We start from the raw sequence: 21070 nt of genomic DNA, 5'->3' as shown, positions 1-21070 counted from the left end.
TTACTGGTACTTACTTGTGTGCCCATATGTTTTCAGATCTGTTCAATTCTATCCCATGTTTAGGTTCTTGTATCTGCCACCATAGTCAAGGTACAGTTCCATCACCACAAGAATCCCTCTTCGTGTCCTGTTATAGCCGTACCCACTTCTATCTTGCCCCCCACCTTACCCCCATCACTAACCCTTGCAACAACTGGTCTATTTTCCATCTCTAAAATTTTGTCATTCCAAAAATGCTAGATAAATGGTCTCCTATAGTATATAACCTTTGGGGATTGACTTTTGTCACTCAACATAATTCGCTGGAAGTTCATCAAAGACTGATTGATTTCTCACCTCACTCTGTGTTTTATTTTTCTGCTTTTTTCCATGTATGATAATTTTTATTTGATGCTAGACCTTTTGAATTTTGTCTGTTGGGTCCTGGGTATTTTTGTATGCATTTAAATGTTTTTCAGGTTTTCTCTGGATTGCAGTTAAGTTACTTGGAAATAACAATTTGATCCTTTTAGGTCTTTCTTTTAAAACTCATTAGGCAGGACTAGAAGTGTTTAAGTCTACATATTCCCCACTACTGAGCAAGATACTTCTGAGTATTTTACTCTATCTATTAGTTATATAGTATAGTAGCTACTAGCCCAGTGTGAGTGTCAAGTCCCACTTGCTTTATCCTTTTTGGGAATTCTTTCCTTGGCCTCAGTTAGTCTCCTCACATGCATGCACTGTTTAGTTCTCTGTTAGATACTCAAAGGGAACACTCTGGGGTGCCTGGATGGCTCAGTCAGTAGAACATGCAACTCTCTTTTTTAAAATTTTTTTTAATGTTTTATTTATTTTTGAGAAAGACAGAAACAGAGTACGAATGGGGAAGGGGCAGAGAGAGGAGACAGAATCCGAAGCAGGCTCCAGGCTTTGAGCTATCAGCACAGAGCCTGATGCAGGGCTTGAACTTTTGAACCAAGAGATGGTGACCTGAGCTGAAGCGGGACGTTTAATTGACACTGCCACCCAGGCACCCTGGAACATGTAACTCTTGATCTCAGGGTCATGAGGTCAAGGCCCACATGGGGCATAGAGCTTACTTAAATTATAATAAAGTATATGTGAAGTCCCATATTTAAAAAGGGGGGAACCCTCTGCAGATCTCTGTGTATATCTCCCTCTGGAGCTCTTTCTTATCCCACACTCTGTCCTGAAAACTTACACTGCCTTGGTCTCCCCTGACACTAGCTATGTCTTCTTAGCTTAGAGAGTCTGCTGAGCTCCAACTGGGTCCACCCTCTCTGCACATAGTCTGGAAACTCACTCAAGGAAATAAGTTAAGGCAATTCTAGGGCTCCTATCCTTTGTTTCCTGGTTGTCTCTTTTGGTTGCTTGGTGTCTCGTGTCTTCAAAAAGCATTGTTTCATATATTTTGCCTGTTTTTTTCTGGGTGGGGGTTGTTTCAAGCAAGAGTACATCTTACCCCTGTTATTCCATCTTGACTAGAATCCAAAAGTCCTCCATGATTTATTCTTAATCAGATATATTTTTTTCATTTTGACATAAGATTTATTCTCCTTAATCAAGAAAATAGAAACAAAATTGAAATTGAATTTTCTTCTAATTTTATTTTATTATTGCCGCTGCTTACCCAACTATACTTTAATCTTCCTGTTCTAATCATATCTTTGAAAGTACCTTTTATATCTTTAGGATTTTTCTAAAACCCCACTTTATTCTGGATTTAATAAACTTTTGGATGTTTTTCTCAGATGCCTTTTCATTTTCCCTCCCCTATTTCTACCTTTCTTCCTTTTTTCCATCCATTTATCAAAGGTCTATAATGTGTCAGATGCTATGCTAGGCAGTGAGGATAATGCCATGAAAAGAATAGACAAAGTCCTTGCTCTCTTGCTGAAATTCTAGTGATGGGAGAAGGACAATAAACACATAAATAGTATTTTATTTAAGTTAGCAATATGTGCTATAAAGAAAATAAACAAGATGGTATTTTGAGGTGATATTCGAGTTCAAATATTAGAACAATTTTAGAAGAGAGAAAGCAACTGCAAAAGCCCAAAGTCAAGAATTAGTTTGACATATTCAGGGAACAGAAGAAAGGACATGACTGGAGAGACACTTATAAAATGTGGTCAGGAAGTATTCAGAGGTCCAATCACACAAGGTCTTAAAGGCTGAATCTTAGATTTATGTCCCTTTCTTTCCTTTTGCCTTTTAAACACAGCCTCTTTATAACTAAGCCACATAGAAAGCTCTCTGTACAACCCCTTGAGCTTCTACAGATTTCTCTCTGGTTTCTTTATATTTGGGCTTAGGCTAGTTGTATGGTTATGATCAGAATGCTCTTTTTAAAAATTTTTAAATAACTTTAAAACCTTTTTTGCCTTCCTTATAATGGATGCTTACAATGCACTTTTACTTCTTTGAATACTTTGAAATATGCTTTCCAAAGTCTAAAATACCTGTGTAACCACTCCCAATGTGCACTTCCTAGGCTATTACAATCCCCAAGATAACATGACCCATTTCTCCAATTATTCTAGTTGTGCCTATTATTATTCAGAGTTAAATACAAAGAAGTAGTTTTAAGAGACCATTGTGAATAGGCATCCAAAATTTTGTCAGCTTTTATCACCAGACTTCTAGCAGATTGCTTCTACCGGTCCACTCTTAATATAGCTAAAAAGAAATAACTTCCTAAAGTGCAGTTAGGGTCTTGTCACTCCTCTGTTTAAACTTTACTGTTGTTTTCCCATTGCAATTAAAAATAAAATTCAAGATGTGATGATGAATAAGGCAGCCGACATGGTTCCTTCCTTGCCTGTTTCTTAATCTCGTGCCACTCCCGCTTTCCCTCATTACACTCCAGTGACATCAATCTTAACTTCATTTTTAGAACACACCCAGCTCTTGTCCAACTCTAGACTTTTGCACATGCTGTTTCCTTTGCCTAGAATGCTCTTCCCCCGATTCTTTTCTCATGGCCAGTTTCTTTTCCTTTGGGCCTCTCAAATTTCACCTCCTCAGAGAATTTTCCATGTCTCTAAAGGAGATCCCTCCTCCCCCATCCTTGTTTTCTCTTAGACCCTGTTTATTTCTTTCATAACACTTAGCATGACCTGCAGTTATTGTATTTATATATTTGCTTATTGGTTTTGTTCTGTTGCCACCACTACAACGTCCCGTATACAATGTCACCAGTGCCTAGAACCATACCTGATATATAGTAGACCCTAATGAACAATTTAAATAATTTCACCCGAGTTTATACCTGGTTCAGTTTTTGAATGAATGAATGAATAAACATGTTAAAAAGCAAATCATAAAATTTAGAATAAAATTCACTTTTTGACAAAGGTTTTTTAAATGCTTTGGTATCAAAAAGGTCAGCAAAGAAAAAAAGACACATAGGCATTATAAAAATCTCATGATCCAAATTACTAGTTCAGTGTGATCCAGTTACCCTTGTGTGTCTACTCATGAGCAATGAAAAAGATTAACATCAACATTTCTCGCAACATGCGTCTTTGCTGAATATAATTTCATTTTTACCTGTTTATGATCTTTTTGTATTTTGTAAGATTCGTGATGATACGAAACTTTTCAGTGACTCATATTTTATACATAATATGTTAAATTATATTTATATGAATATTAGTGAATACTTATATATATCAAGTATATTGAGGAATTTTCTTTAAAAAACAGAACTTATGTAGTAGTGAACTGTTTGGTAATGTTTGATATAAAACCATGGTTGAAAATATGAAATGGTATGGAATTTTATCTCTTTATTATTCAACATTAGTTATTTAATACAGGTAAATCATAGCACTTGTACTATAATATCCTGGCATTTTTTAAATGATATTGTTTGTTGAAGTGTTCATGATTAAAATATAAAAAATATTACTGCAGTTGTCTATTGAAGTGTTCGCGCTTGAAGCATTAGAATTATCATTGCAGTCGTGTCTTCAGATTTATTTATTAATTGCTTATTACTAGTAGGAAATGACCTAGTAGTCTAAGTTTGAAGATTACTTGAGGGTTTCAGGATTATTATCTTATAAATTTGGCAAACTCCTTCATTTGTCCCTCTTGTTTTTAGTGTAAAAAAATCTAGCTATGTTTTGTGATTGCCTGCTATGTTTAATAGATTATTTATTTGTCACCATCTGTTTTCTGATTCTAATTTAGGTATCTTTCTGACCAATGTAATGAATCAATAGCTTATAATACTGCTCAGCTATGAGCTAAATTAATATACGTCCCTTAAAGCTATGTAATCTTTTTACATCCTTTGTAAGTCAGGAGAGACTAATTTATTAGCTGATTGGTTAATCTGAGTCATTAATATCCATCTTGAAAACTATAAAAATAAAAATATTAAAACATATCCTAATTATGAATTTAAAAACAAAAAGCTGCAATGAAGAATAAAGTCTTCAAATAGTACCTATAGTTAGAACTAAGAAAAAAAAAAAAAGCTTTATCTTTTTATTCTGCTCTTTTGCTTCTGTATTACGTTGCCATGGAAATTTTTTTCATTAACATTAAATTGATTTGCCCAGAGATGAAATTGCTTGCATCATCTCCTCTCCTCATGTTCATAAAGCCTCCTAAGCCAACTTTAGAGCTTTAGTGTCCAAGCTGGTACAGATTCTCAAGAGTTTCTCCCATGCTGAGTATTCTTAAAACTCAAATATAGCACATTAATGTGTTCAATGTTAGTATCAAGGTTGCTGTCATATTTTCATTCTTGGTCCCCCAAAAATTCTTTTAAGCATTTTAAGTCATCAAGGAAAAACCTGGAATTACAAGCTGAAGAATTCTAAGGATATTTACATAATGAAAATAAACAAAGTCGAATCCTTTTATAAAAGCTTATGTTTAGCATTCTAGGCTTTTTTGCTATAAAATATTAAAGTCCATGTTAATGAACATAGAAAGCCAGTATTTAATGTGAGTAATTGGACCTCATGCACCTCTGTTATGCATTAAATTTTATGCCAGACTCAGCTCTTGAAACTACAATTTCATTTCGTGCCCATTGCCAAAAATAAACATAATTCTCTTCTAAGTACCTGATTGCTTCATGCCACTTAAGTGAGCCTCTCAAGTAATTTCCAAAAAGGTTTGGAGAAAGTATACCATGTTTTGTTTGGTTTTGAGTACTTACATAGTAGAGCCTCAGTACATGTTTGTTTGAACTAACATGTAATTTCAGTCTCCGAAGATGAAGATACAAAGATTGTTTTTACTAAGACCACCCAGGGAAGAAAAGGTTGGAAATGCATGGTATTTTATGCAAAAGGAAACCCAATTTCACCATCTATAGATACTAAAAGTACTACAACCTTATGTATGATATTTAAATGTCATTTAAATGTTTTTACACTTAGAATATGTGCTTCAACTCTCTTTTCGTTACTTTATACTTCACTATGTCTTAGAAATCTTTCCATATCACTATAGAACTATCTCTTTTAAGTGTTGTATTATCTTCTATAACTGTTATTTATTTATCCATTCCCTAATTAATAGGCATTTAGGTTATTTTGTGTTTTTCATTCTAGTGATCAATGCTACTATGAATATCATTTTACATAATTCTTTTTTTTTAACCTTATTTATTTTGAGAGAGAGAGAAAGAGAACACAAGAGGGGGAGGGGCAGGAGACAGGGGAGAGAGAATCCCAAGCAGGCTGCAATGTCAGTGCTGAGCCCAACACGAGGCTCAAACCCACGAACTGTGAGATCATGATCTGAGCTGGAGCCAAGAGTCAGACACTTAACCAACTGAGCCACCCAGGCGCCTCCCATTATACATAATTCTTTGTGCACATATTTGATTATTTTTCCATGTGTGATGAAGAGGGATTGCTGTTTTAAAGGATATGCACATCTTAAATTCATACTGATACTGATACATTACCCTCCTAAAAGGATGTAGCAGTTTGTCCTTCTAAGTAGTTCATGCCACTACTTTTCCCATACTCAATCAAACTTGATATTACCAATCTTTTAAACATGTTTACCTTGTTATAAGTGAAAAGTGATACTTCTTTATTGCTTTATTTTGCATTTCTGACTACTACTAAGCATCCTTTCTTACATTTATTAGCCTTTTGTTTTACCTTTGCAGCCTATCCATATTTATTGTCCATTTTTCTTTTGGACCTTTTATCTTTTTATCACTGTTTTCGCAGCTCTTTATACATTTCAGATACTAATGCTTTGACTGTTAAATATGTTTTGAATACTTTCTCTAGCTTATCAATTATCTTTTACGTTTTTCGTTATTCTTTTGCTGAACAGAAATTTTAAATTATGATGTTGTCAAATTGAACAATCTTTTTCATTACAACGTTTGCTTTTCATCTCTTTTAAAAGGGCTTCATAAATCTGGCATAAACGTAGTCTTTAAAATTTTTTTAATGTTTATTTTTGAGAGGGAGAGACAGAGCATGAGCAGGGGAGGGGCAGAGAGAGAGGGAGACACAGAATCCCAAGCAGGCTCCAGGCTCTGAGCTGTCAGCACAAAGTTCGGTGTTCTAACCCACAAACCATGAGATCATGACCTGAGCCAAAATCGGACACTTAACCGACTGAGCCACCCAGGTGCCCCTAAACATATTTTTTATATTATCTTAATACACTTATATTTTAGTTTGATTTAGTGTTTATTTTTTACTTAAGTCTTGAGTCATTTGGAATGTATTTTTTGTGAATTACATGAGTTATGGAAGTAATTCATTCTTTTTTTCCAAATGGGTATCCAGTTGTCCCAATTCTATGTATCGAATTGGCCATCCTTTTCCTATAGAATTGAATGATACCTTTAGGATGAATTTGCTTATCTATGGCTTTACCTGTGGCCATACTCTTCTATTATATTACTTGCCTATTCTTACATCAATACTACAACTTTTTAATATATTTTACTGTTAGATAGGGCAATTCTCCCTTTCTTGTTTTTGTATGGTGGTTTTATACCCAGCCACCCTCTAAATATCTTTTTCATTGGTTCTAATAAGTTTTCATTTTGAGCTTTCTAAGTAAATGATCACATTGACCTCAAGTACTAACGGTTTTTTTTTCTTTATTTCTGTTAAGTATATCTCATATAACAGTTGTTGGTCTTGCTAAATATTCAAAACCAATTCATTAGTCAATATTTAATACCAGTCCAATTTCACATAAATACCTATGAAGGGGCCCATTTCTATCAACTTCTCCAGAAGGTTTACCTTCTCTACCTGTTCCCCTTCCCAAATTTAGTCCTTCCCTATTCATGCAAGATGAATCAGAATTATTTTTCTCAATTTCTTTAGCCTCCACATCTTTTTTTTTTCTTTCTTGTCTTTTCTTTTGTTGGTTTTTGTTTGTTTTTCATATAAACATTTCTTTACCTTAAATGTGAGTTATTCCAACCCACATATGAGGCTAAGGGAGTTAGGCAAAATAAGGAAGAGATTCAAAAGTACAGTAGCCATTTATAGTCACCTTCTCTCACCTTAAACAGAATTTTTTTGCCTTTTATTTATATGAGCATTTAACCACTTTGCCTTATAATTTTCATGAGTCCATGTTTTGTCTCCCCAACATTTTAACCCCTTCAGATCAGACCATTTCTCCTGCCTTTTATCCACTTATATTTCCTTTCCTCCTTTCCTTATACCTGTATTGCATGTTCTTCATATAGACCTTTATTCCAGCTTAGATTCTATTTTCCATATCTTCAGTGACACAGTTGCCATATCTCAAACTTCCTTCCCTCTCTGTCTTTTGCTCACCCATCTCTACAACCCTGGTCCTGTTTTATTTTTGTTCATGTTTCCCCTACATTTTTAAAACTTTTTATTTTGAAATGATTTCAAACTTACCAAAAAGTTACAACAGTACATATAAATTATCTATTTATTAGATATCTGTTTATCTATGTATCTGTTTATTATCTCTACACACAAATTCAACAATTAACATTTTGCCATGTTTGCTTTATCATTCTCTCTCACACACATCCTGTGTGTGTATTTGTGTATGTTTTTTAGAACATTTTTATATTAAATTGCAAACATGTGATCTATTCTGTTTTTGCTTTTTCCATGCCTATCCTCAGTAATCCAGAAATCCAACTCTATTCATTCTGCTGTCTTGTCTGCCAAGTCATATTCTGGTAAATAAGATCACATTTTGGATTATGCCATAAATTTATGAACACTGACCTCATATTGACTTTCAAGGCTGCCATATATGAGTCACTCTTTCTAAAATTTGCAAACACAGGGGTATTTAGGGATATTAGTTTCTTAAGACATTCTGTGTTTATGGAAATTAATCAGATGATACAGTCCGTGTGATTTCATTTGTTTGAAATCTTTGAGATTGTCTTTATGGCCAGTTATTTTCATCTATTTACCAAATATTTATATAGCGCTGACTATGGGCCAGGCACTAAGTGCTTAAGAAATCTTCATTTATTCAATTTGCTCAACACTATGTGGTAGATATGATTATTATCTTCATTTTGCAGATGAGGAAACGGAGGGACAGAGATGTAACTTACCCTAAGTCTAAAAAGTAATCAAGCTGAAATTTTAATTCCAGCAGTCTGGGTCCAGAATCCATGCTCACAACCACCATACTGTGCTAATTTTTCCAATCTCATGTGTTCTTTTTAAAAATGTGTATTTATAATTCTCACCACGTTGTATAATCCTCTGTATATTTCCATCAGATTGAACATTTTATGTACTTCTAATCATGTATATCTTTATTAATTTCTTGCCTATTTGATTTATCAGTTTCCACTGATAAATTTATCACAATCACTGTATGTTGATTTTGGATTGATTAGTTTCTGATTATAATTCTGTCATTTTTTGGCGTCAATTATTTTTAGGATATTGTTAGGTATATCTTTTTTCAAAGTTTGTTTCTCGCTAAAGATTCTTCATTTAATAATTATATAACTTCCTTATCAATATATTTTTAAAATAATGAGAATCAAATGAAAATAGACCTTCCATTGCAAACAACTTCATCATTTCAACAAATTCATACTTTCAGTCACAAACAAACATTACTTTTGTAACAGTAATAGAGACCTCTTATCCATCACAATCTCAACCCTTAATTGGTTCATTAATCAAAAAGATGTGTTAAAGCAAAGGATCATTAAAAATATTTATAATTAAACATTTCAATTTATAATCTGTAAGTGTACATTCAGTCAACAATCTTTTTTTTTTTTTTTAAGTTTTTATTTAAATTCCAGTCAGTTAACATACAGTGGTATTGGTTTCAGGAGTAGAATTTAGTGATTCAGCCTTTCCATATATCACCCCGCACTCATCATGACAAGTGCCCTCCTTAATCCCCATCTCTTATTTCACCCATCCCCACCACACACCACCGCTGTGGTAACCATCAGTTGGTTCTCTATAGGTAAGAGTAGTCAACAGTCTTTTTAGATCAAAACATTTCCCTATGAGTTTACTTGTTCCCAATGAGTTTACAGCAGTGTCTTTATGTGCTATTTTTTTTTAACTTTGAAGAGGAACAAGAATTCAAAGACACTTGCAAGATGATTTGAATACAGAATTAGTCAACATTTTTAGCGTTCCCCCACCCCACCCCAAGATTCTCCACTTTTTCATCTTATTTGACCTCATTTTTTAGGAGGCTTGTCTTAAAAGTTATGCTTTTAGCTTAATTTTCACAGAAATAGTCATTCTTTTTTTATACTTACATTTCATTAGTTTACAAAATATTTTATTAAATATTATACCAGCAAGTGTTACTGACTCAGACAGTTTTGGAAACAACACAACTAATATTGGAAAGCATACAACTCAACTGGTAAAAAGCAGAGGTAAACATTTGTCTGTTTTCAAATAGAAATGGTGTTTTGATTAGTTGAAGATTTGTTTAAGTGGAGGTCAGCTAAGGGAGTTTCCTCTGTAGTTCAAATTAGAATATGTTCTTCAAGTAAATAATTGCAAAATCACTAAGTCATTCTCCATCTGACAGATGTCATTATCAGCAAATAACTACATAGGAATGAGATTGCATTTATGAGTTAAGATACCTATAGACCAGCAACGCTTATGCTAGAAATGTCACAGATTTATGATATGAAAACTTTTTTGAGCTTATGTACATAGAGATTCACCCTATGCTAGGAAGATGGACATGTTTTTTAAAGTTATATTCATGAAACTTCTTAACACAACTTTACACTTTCAATCTGATCAGGCTTTTCCCTGTTCCATTGGTGTCTTTTTTTTTTCTTTAATGTTTATTTATTTATTTTTGAGAGAGAGAGTGCGCACGTGTGCACAAGCAGGAGAGGAGTAGAGAAAGAGGGAGACAGAATCCCAAGCAGGCTCCACACCATCAATGTGGAGCCTGTCTCAGGGTCAGGAATCCATGAACTGTGAGATCATGACCTGAGTGAAAATCAAGAGTCCATCGCTCAACTGACTGAGCCACCCAGGCACCCCAGTGGGTGTCTTAATCTCAGTAAACATATGTAAGATTGAGTTGAAAAAATTGAAGTCATCTTTATGAAGTCTCTCTTGCTTTTCTAGATTAGGTAGAAATGATAGAATTGGCTGGACCAGAAGAGCATCCAACTCAGAAGAGATTCTTCAAAGGTTTCCTTATGGGGGACACAAATTAAATGTTAAAAATATATTAACACTGTAAAAAAAACTTAAGATGCACATTCAATGCATTATACCACATTGGAAACACATCCTGAAACAAACACATAAACATATCATGAAATAAAAGTAAACCATGACACTAGTTTGTATATATTTTTTAAATGTTTATTTATTTTGAGAGAGAGTGCAAGCAAGGGAGGGCCAGAGAGAGAGAGAGAGAGGGAGAAACAGGGAGACAGAGAATCTGAAGCAGGTTTCAGGCTCCAAGCTGTCAGCACAGAGCTCAAAGCGGGGCTCGAACTCACAAACTGTGAGATCATGACCTGAGCCAAAGTCCGAGGCTCAACCAACTGAGCCACCCAGGTGCCCCAACTAGTTTATGTTTTTATGCACTGCTGACTAAAGCTTTGCTACCAATATTCATGTGCATTTTGAACTTCTTATGGGTATGCATTTTTATTTTTAAGCTTTTAGCTGGGCTTTTTAAAAACTTGAGTTCACTATTTTTTATCCAAATCAAGTTATACAAACAAGAGCACTGCTGCAGCATATGTATGCTTCATTGAAAAAATGCAAACACAACATAGGGGTATCTTCCCACCATGTATCCTTATCATTCCTTAACAGTTTTGCGATGGCAGATTAATATGATAATATTGTATTAAAGCAAGCAAGTTTTCTTGCTTAATTTTAGTTTTGGATATTTCTTGCCTATATTTTACATTCATGGCCAGAAACATGAATAATGATTAGATATAGTGTTTCAATTTTGGAAACAAGACTTTTTTTTACCATTTTATTTAATTTATTTTTTTAATTTACATCCAAGTTAGTTAGCATTTAGTGCAACAATGATTTCAGGAGTATATTTCTTAATGCCCCTTACCCATTTAGTCCATCCCCCCTCCCACAACCCTTCCAGTAACCCTCTATTTGTTCTCCATATTTAAGAGTCTCTTATGTTTTGTCCCCCTCCCTGTTTTTATATTATATTACTTTTGCTTCCCTTCCCTTGTGTTCATCTGTTCTGTGTCTTAAAGTCTTCATATTAGTGAAGTCATATGATATTTGTCTTTCTCTGACTGACTAATTTCACTTAGCATAATACCCTCTAGTTCTGTCCATGTAGTTGCAAATGGCAAAAAGATTTCATTCTTTTTGATTGCCAAGTAATACTCCATTGTGTGTGTGTGTATACATATATGTATATGTATACATATATATGTGTGTGTGTGTATACATATATATATATATATATATATATATATGTATACACACACACACACACACACACACACCACATCTTCTTTATCCATTCATCTGTTGATGTACATTTGGGCTCTTTCCATACTTTGGCTACTATTGATAGTGCTGCTATAAACATTGGGGTGCCTGTGTCCTTTTGAAACAGCATACATGTATCCCTTGGATAAATACCTAGTAGTGCAATTGCTGGGTCATAGGGTAGTTCTATTTTTAATTTTTTGAGGAACCTCCATACTGTTTTCCAGAGTGACTGCACCAGTTTGCATTCCCACCAGCAGTGCAAGAGAGATCCCCTTTCTCCACATCCTCACCAACATCTATAGTTGCTTGAGTTGTTAATGTTAGCCATTCTGACAGGTGTTAGGTAGTATTTTATTATGGTTTTGATTTGTATTTCCCTGATGATGAGTGATGTTGAGCATTTTTTTCATGTGTCGGTTGGCCATCTGGATGTCTTCCTTGGAGAAATGTCTATTCATGTCTTTTGCCATTTCCTCACTGGATTATTTGTCTTTTGGGTGTTGAGTTTGCTAAGTTCTTATGGATTTTGGATACTAACCCATTATCTGGTATGTCATTTGCAAATATCTTCTTCCATTCCGTCGGTTGCCTTTTAGTTTTCCTGATTGTTTCCTTCGCTGTGCAGATGCTTTTTATTTTGATGAGGTCCCCATAGTTCATTTTTGCTTTTGTTTCCCTTGCCTCCGGAGATGTGTTGAGTAAGAATTTGCTGTGCCCAAGATCAAAGAGTTTTTTGCCTGCTTTCTCCTCGAGGATTTTGATGGCTTTCTGTCTTACATTGAGGTCTTTCATCCATTTTGAGTTTATTTTTGTGTATGGTGTAAGAAAGTGATCCAGGTTCATTCTTCTGCATGTCACTGTCCAGTTTTCCCAGCACCACTTGCTGAAGAGACTGTCTTTATTCCATTGGATATTCTTTCCTGCTTTGTCAAAGACTAGTTGGCCATATGTTTGTGGGTCCATTTCTGGGTTCTCTGTTCTGTTCCATTGATCTGAGTGTCTGTTTTTGTGCCAGTACCATACTGTCTTGATGATTACAGCTTTGTAATACAGGTTGGAGTCCGTGGAAAAAAGATTTCTTTACTCTCCCTTCAAACTTCTTGACCATTTTAATTGCAGAGACCTTAATGTTGCTGAAGCCAAATTCACTATTAAAAAAAAAAAAAAAAAAAAAAAAAGTTGCCTTTAGCAATAGCTTTTCTGTGGTAATCAGAACTGTGTTAATATTATAAAGCCAGAACAAAGTACAGAAATGACTCCTTTGAAGATGATTTAAAATTGCAACTGTCACCCATATCTCTTGATTTCATACTTTCTATTAATCAAAGTAGTCCCTTATTTTTATTGATGAATTTTAATAAGTAATGTTATCATTTGGTATTATAAAATGAATTATTACCAGCAAGCATTGGAGATTATACATATTATATATATATAATGAATTATTACCAGTAAGCAATGGAGATTATACATATGTAATATGTAATGGAGATTCCATTTAGATTTCCTTAGACAAAAGAAATCTACACCAAAAATAATTTGAAAAATACTGATCTAGTTCAGCCCATTAATTTTTACAAATTAAAAAATTAAAGCTCAGGTTAATTGTCTTACTAAAGTTATACAGCCAGAAAATTTCAGATTCTAAACCTCCTCTTACCTCACTGTTCTTTCTATTATTTGTTACCTCATCTCTGAATTTCTACAGCACATTTAGTTTATGCTATGGCATTCTGTTTGCGTACAAGCACTCATTCACTTACTCACAAGTAATTCTCTGTGTACCGTGCACTCCTCTAGGCACTGTAGACAGCCCCTGCATTTAGAAATTGTACTGATAATAGAATAAGAAAAGTAGATTCTATACAGCCTCCATTTGATTTTGGTTGAATACTCATCTGCAGTTAGCCACCTTCATATATCACTGGGTGGTTTTAACATATTCCTAACAAGAACTTTTTTATTTTATGATTATATTTTAGGGGATTTAAAACATTCTCTAGCATTTTGAAAGGTGAGAAAAACAAATAATTCAACTTAGAGTACACTGTTTGCATATCATGTACCTGGTAATGTGTTTGGCAACCTCAAAAACAGGGTATATAAAGCAAGGAATGTGTGTACATAAAACAGAGTGTATTAAGTGCTGTTACATATGTGTAAGCAGCACTGTAGAATGAGAGAGCAATGAATGAGTAACTCTGAGAAGGAGTCTAAAGAGGGATTCATGGAAGAATTGACCGGAGAGTTTAAAGAGCACAAGGTTGCTTGCTTTAAGAACGTGGAAGGAAATCTTTCTATGTCCAGGGAACAACATGTGCATAGGCATAGAGTTGTGAATAGTTCTGGCATTTCCACAAAAGGTTAATGCCACAGACTAACTAGGGTGTCTTGGGAGGAGTGGTGGATAAGCGCTTTTAGACATCGTTAGGTAGTTGAAGAAGAGAAGTAATGAAATTACTCACATTGGACCTGAATGTGAGGCTTCCCTAGGTACAACGTAGGTGAGGAACGCCCTAGGTATGCCTCATGCTTCTACCTATTTCTGTGTCTAGGTGTTAAGTTCTCTGAGAACACTGATGGTATTTTGTCCTTCCCTATCTTACAGTGACACATGCAGTGCTAAGCATGACAGGGGCTCCGTATATGCCTACTGATTATGCTCATGTGTAAGGTTCTGTACATTGTGCTATGAGAAATGAAAAGTTGTGATCCACCTAGCCTTCAAGGAGCTATTGAACCTAAAGCAAAAAATTCTAGGGAATTTTATCTGTTATGATGACTAATATGTCCATGTGCCCACAGAGCTTATGTTCTTTATCAGAGGAAATATAGGGTAAATAGTATATACAGTATGTTAGTGATAAACACTAAGGAGAAAAACAATAAAATAGGAAAGGCGGATATAAATTACCAGAGAGGAAAAGAGAAGGTAAAGTTGTTTAATTTATCTTGTCTCCATTTCCTTAACTCTAGAAAAGAAAAAACAATACTCTTTATTTATAGGACAGTGACAAGTATTAAGTTAGTTAATAGATGTATGTATAAAATGCTCAGTGCTGTTCCCAGAAGATGGTAGGAAGTCAGCTAATATTATTTATACATTTGTCTAAAATAACTTTAGAACAATAACCATCTTATTTTCATCAGTTAGGAACTTATTTTTTTAATGGATATACTTCCAAACAGTTTTGAACTACTCTATCTATAGGCTAAGACTCCCTCATCCATATCTTGCTCCTTTTAGCTTCTGCTTCCAATGCATTCACATCTAATAATACTTTCTTAGTGAAGTGAATCATCGTCTTTTGATAGTATTTCTTCTTTGCTTATCTGGATGTCAGGTCACCATTTTCTATTTCAGGCATGAGGCAGACATCCAGATCTTCCTGTGGAAAATATTCATTAATGCTTCATCCCTTATACCATCTCAAGGTTAAAAGGTCTGACAAAATGAGACCTTTATGCTTGCTTACCAGCTAAGCATGGATTAGGTGAAATTTCACGTCTCCTACTAACCTTTCTTTGTCTGTCTAATTTCAATGCATCCTTAAATGTATCCAGCATCCCCCTTTCTCTGATCCCTGAGAACTAGACTAGCTCTTTCTTTGTACTCCTTTAGCACTACATATTTAGCCCTATTGTAGCCAGTGTCAGTCAGTTTTATAATTACCTGTTTATCGGATTGCACAGCTCCCTACCCTCCACCTCCAAGGCATAGCTTCTTGAGATGGGGCTTGTATTCTCTTTATGTCCAGTTTCTTAGTATCCATTATTGTGCTCCACATGTAGGGGATGGCTAGTAAATGCTTAAAACACTAAGTCCAATACTTGGAGTACCTTTAATATATCAAGATTATAGAGACATTGTTATTTAATCTTTGTTCTGCATACCTTAATTGCTCCTTTGTCTCTCCTGGCTGCTTTCTGAGAAATAGCAATACTCAAGCATGCTGTACACCCTGTCCTACACATCCCCCTGTCCTGCTTTGGCCCTAAACCAAAAAGAAAAAAAGAGCAAGTTGGCTGGTCCAGGATGTGGTCCTTACTCTTCCAATTAAAAGAAAATGTTGAGGAGCATCTGGCTGGTTCAGTCAGTAGACGTGCAACTCTTGATCTCAGAGTCACAAGTTCAAGCCCTGTATTGGGCAAAGAAATTACTTTAAAAAAGAAAGAAAAGAAAAGAAAAGAAAAGAAGAAAAAATTTATTTTCCATTGCTCTCAAGGGTGATGGGCCTCTAGGGTTTGACGCAGATCATCTGTATTTACAAGAAATTAATTTATAAGCCAAACATAACCCATTTGTTTATTTGCTTTCATTGACTGAAATACTTGTACCTGATATCCAAGTTATGAACTTAATGATATCAAATCACCTATGAAATCCAACAAATAATCAGAAGGTTGTTCATTAGTTATGGAAAGAGAACAAATGAGTTTACACTGTCCCAAGGATTACTTTGCTCTGACTGAGAAAGAACCTTGTCAGTGTCTCCTTGATGTCTCAGAGAAAATAGGATGAGGGTTAACAAGGTCTCAAGTACACTTTCGAAAGTCCTTATAAGTAATCTTTTCCCTTATTGGCTGAAAGGAAACAATATTAAAAGCGAGGGGGAGGAGAGCAGCATTTTATAACTCAGTAATGGTAATGTACAATTTGGTTCCATGATTCTTTGATCCCAAGATGAGTTCTTGAGATAATGCTAATTTGTGGTATTACTGACGATGGGGCTAAGAAAGAATGGAAGATAGAAGATTGAAGTTGGGTGAGAATTCTGTGTACCCTCTACCTCCTCTAACTCAAAAATCACCACAGTTTCAGGGTCAACTCAATTTTATTAAGAAAGTTCGCTATCTGCTCTTGGTTTTAGCTAGCTTACTAGAACTCCTTCACAAACTAATAATGTATGATGATCCACTGAGAGTTCATCCTCCACCCTTGTGAAGACACTACGAATTATAGGTTAAGTGGTCATTAAGAAACAAATAAATTGTACTCCTTGTCAAGGACTATAGTGAGTCTTTCAAGCCTTATCTCAAGGTCCTTTCTATTCCAGAGATTGGAAACCCAAGTGCCTACAGAGGCCAGGCTGGTGGGAATGAAGCAGGAAGCCACTGCACTGAACTGGAGAGCCAAGTCCTTTCTGAAGGAGCAGTCACTGCTCCGTTCCAGATAATTGTTGCAAGGCAGGAATGTTGACCTAGTATTACCACATCATCCAGTCTCTCAGGTAAAGCAGGAAATGCAAATGTTCATGCAATATCCTTTCATTTAAATATTGTCAACTAATTCATCATTATTCTCAAACTGTGTACATGCCAAACACTTCCGCAGATAGGACTTGGCCCAGAGTCCTCCTGTTTGTAACTTGGTCTTATATTTTGCTTAACTCTTTGTTAAATAGGAGATGTTATTTTCTATAGGTTTTGCTTTTCTTCAGCATGTTCTCTAAGATACTCTATGCTTGGTGTTATGATACTAAAACTCCTTTCCACTCCAACCTGAGTACTGTGTGCATAAGTTTTCTTCGGCTGCTACATTTTCTCTGCCTCCCTCAGCATTCCAGTGAGCAGTAAAATGCTAAATGGAGTCTCCTTGAGATACTTTTCATATGACACCATTGAACATCTGCAGGTATTACTACTTACTTACTCATTTTATTCCTGATATGTGAGCTGCATAAACACAGTAAAAGGTCGCTTATTTCATGGGACTTAGAGATTGTGTATCTTGGACTCTTATTTTTTGAATCCATGTACAGACGATATTCCTCTTCTTGCTTTTTTAGAGACCTTATGGAACAATTAATTAGACTATACTTCTCTTTTACATTTAATTACATTTATTGGACGTGTTGACTGGACCAGAGTGTTCCTAGATACTTACACATATTTAGAGACAGTGTCTTTAGATAGGTTTCTACAATGGCTGACAAGTCTTCCTGTTTCCACCTTGAGTGAACTTATTTTCAAGGTTACTAGGGGTCACCGTTACCTCTCTACAGAACTGATTGCTCCAAGTACGAACTTGGCGTCTGTTGCCAGGTGAATTGAAGAGTATAGTAAAGAATAAGTAAGTAAGTAAAAGAGTATATAAAAGACTAAAAGAGTATATAAATATTAGTTATTTAAATGTTATACAACCCCAAATGAGTATAGTTCGTAATTGTTTCATTCCTAGTACAGTTTGGGGAAAAACCAATATTGATGTACATCATTTCTCAAAAATGATTTGACCTATATGTATATTGAGCTGTTCCTTGAGTAGCCAAAATACCAGTAACGTACAGATAAGATGTGAAAGTTACTCCTCAAATTTGCTCTAAAATAGACTATGTAAATGTAGACAAGTATTTTTTAAAAATATCCTCTATGAGAAACTTCACTATTCTATAGAAAAGCAAAAATAGCAAACTCTGCTGGTGACTAATATACAGAAATAAATCATAGATAATTTTTCCCTCAGCAATATAGTGACTTTATCAATTAGTTTATAGATGTTCTGGTGTAACCTATTACTATACTTAAAACAGTTCTCTAATTCTTTTTTACAGAATATGAGCTGGTGATTGTGCACTTTTTGGCTTTTAAGAGAGCTTTTAAAATGCATAGTAAGCATTTTCTACATATGTATATAGACCCTCAATTTCTACTTCCTTAAATATTTTTAAAGGCACAAAAGGAGGCTTTAACTTGAAGTTAACTGTCTCAATTTGCTCTTTCTTTGCAGGCAGGTAGAATGACAAGGGTGAAATGAAAGCTCAGTTATGTGTAGTAATACATGTGAATTACTAGATATTATAAGGAAGAATTAAAGGGGAACCCAAGTTAGAGTTGGAAAACCTAATGACTGGAGAAACCAGGGAAGACCTCTTTGAGAAAGTGACATTTAAACTGAGATAAACAGAAGTTGGTTTGATGAAGAACAAGAATGTAGGGATGGGAGACGTATTCCAAGCAGAAAAGTAAGAGTGACACTCTGAAGCATTTCAGAACCAGTCAAAGGGATAGTCTTAATTTTCATTTCTAGTATTTAGAGCATCCAAGTTAATGCAGTATTTTGTATCTTTTTCACTTGGCTAAAACAGAAAAAGAAATAATAGCATAATACCAGCTACAAAGCTTGTGACTATTTCCAATAAAAAAGTATTCCTAGTGCTTTTAAGGATTAGGAAAACATTAATTGGCTGTTCTATGGATATAATATTTAGTTTTTTGGAAATAATATTTTTCTTGATTGCAAAGTCAATAGATTTTTATTCTGGAAAACTTTGAAAATACAGAAAAACAATGAAGAAAATAAAAATCATTCATATTCCTGCTACCCAGAGACAACCACTGAGAGGTTAGTGTTTCTGTATTCCTGCATCTACATATGTAGTAGCATTTTTGTAAATGAAGATTTATGATTCTTTTTTTTAAATTTTTTTTCATGTTTATTTTTGAGAGAGAGACAGACAGAGCACAAGTGGGTGAGGGATACATAGAGAGAGGGAGACATAGAATCTGAAGCAGGCTCCAGGCTCTGAGCTTTCAGCCCAGAGCCCAATGTGGGGCTTGAACCCATGAATCATGAGATCATGATCTGAGCTGAAGTCAGACACTTAACTGACTGAGCCACCCAGGCTCCCCAAGATTTATAATTCTACATGCAACTTTGTAGTATGTTTTTTTCACCTGACAATATCATGTATCTTTTCCAGTGCTATTAAATTTTCCATAACATGATTTTAATAGCTATGCATAAATAGCAACAACTCACATATTTGCCACATGCTAGGCACTGGTTTAAAACTTTTAACTTTAATCCACAGAACAATTCTGTAGGGCTATAATCTCTCTTTTATAAGGAAAGAAATGTTAAAACTTGTCCAAGATCACAAGCTAATAAAGTATAGAGCTACATAGCTTCTAAAAGCAGTAATTAATTTACATAAAACCCTATTTTAGACTTTCAGGTTGTTTCCAGTATAATTTGGGGGTATTTGAAAAATAATCATGATTTTGTGGGTTTGCAGTCTAGGTTGGGCTCTGTGGGGCCAGCTCATCCATGTTCCATATCGTTTTGACTAGACTTACTTACATGACTGGGCCCTCAGCTGGACTGGCTGGACCAGCTGGACTTCTTTGTCTCCATGTGGACGCTCATCCTCAAGCAGGCAGGCTCAGATTGGTCCTGAGACAATGGCATTCCAGGAAGCGAGAGTGGAAGATGCAAGGCCTATCAAGTTTTAGACTCAGCACTTGAATAGTAGCATATCCATCACATTCCATTGGTCAAAGCAAGTCACAAGGCCAGCCCAGATTCAAAGTGTGGAACAATAAATCCTACCTTCTGGTAAAAGGAGCTACAGAGTGTTTGAGGCCAATTGCAGTCTACTATTTGTACTCAGCATTTAGTTCTCTGAAGGCTTCTCTATGGCAAGGATGTATGTGTAAGTTGCCTATCGTTGGCAGCAAGAAATGGCCTGGTATAAATAATTCTCCTAACCATAAATGGGCATAGGCCATTGTTACCTTGACTGAGAACTGGCCTCACTCTGAGAAGTCTATCCCTGTACCTTCCAAGTTTGTGAAAAAATGTAACTTTCCTATGTGAATATGATCCCTCATGTACAGATTGTGAATTTTTATACTCTTCTGCATTAAAAGGGCAAAGACATTCAAACTAGAGAGCTTTGGTAATCAGGGCAGGAAAGATGTGCTTATGGTACTCTACACAGCTGTATAAAACAAATGTAAATGCACTGAGGGTAGTTTGGGGTAAGTAAGTAGAGCCCATTCGGTAGCAGAACCCGTTAGAGCCTTACATAGGATGCATTTGAGAAGTATGTTTTAGAAGACGTGGCTGCAAAATGAAATTAAGAACCAAATGGCAATAATAACCAGAGTGGAAATAGGAATAATCTATGAAGCAGTTTTTTAAAAATGAAAAAAGATGTAACTGCAAGATAAGTGTGTTCATAAATAAAAATGCATAGCTTGAATAAATAGGTGAAAGGTGAAACAGATGGGAAGGTTGGATGGGAGGACTGGCTAAGTGCTGTAAAGGAGCTGTTTGAATAATTGATATGAGGGTGAAAGATAATTGAAAAGGGGAAATGTGA

General features: G+C 35.1%; 1 protein-coding gene across 6 annotated transcripts in view; it reads left to right on the top strand.

The window, feature by feature from the left end:
• The window catches only part of MBD5 (methyl-CpG binding domain protein 5), a 445631-nt gene that overhangs the window by 353968 nt on the left and 70593 nt on the right, over positions 1–21070 (top strand). For 4 of the 6 annotated variants that reach the window (XM_053908981.1, XM_053908975.1, XM_053908987.1 and 1 more), the window contains one exon: positions 17021–17194. The exons of 1 other annotated variant lie outside the window; for it this stretch is intronic. The gene's annotated coding sequence lies outside the window, so the exon portion shown is untranslated. Of the gene's footprint in view, positions 1–17020; positions 17195–19066; positions 19309–21070 lie in introns of those variants that run through there. One more of the 6 variants, XM_019455610.2, reaches the window with a different exon arrangement.

The sequence above is a fragment of the Panthera pardus genome, unplaced genomic scaffold, assembly GCF_024362965.1.
Source record: "Panthera pardus isolate Hobbes unplaced genomic scaffold, ASM2436296v1 HiC_scaffold_10, whole genome shotgun sequence".
Taxonomy (NCBI): Eukaryota; Metazoa; Chordata; class Mammalia; order Carnivora; family Felidae; genus Panthera; species Panthera pardus.
The sequence above is the reverse complement of the archived record's forward strand: the minus strand, read 5'-3'. Positions and strand labels throughout refer to the sequence as shown.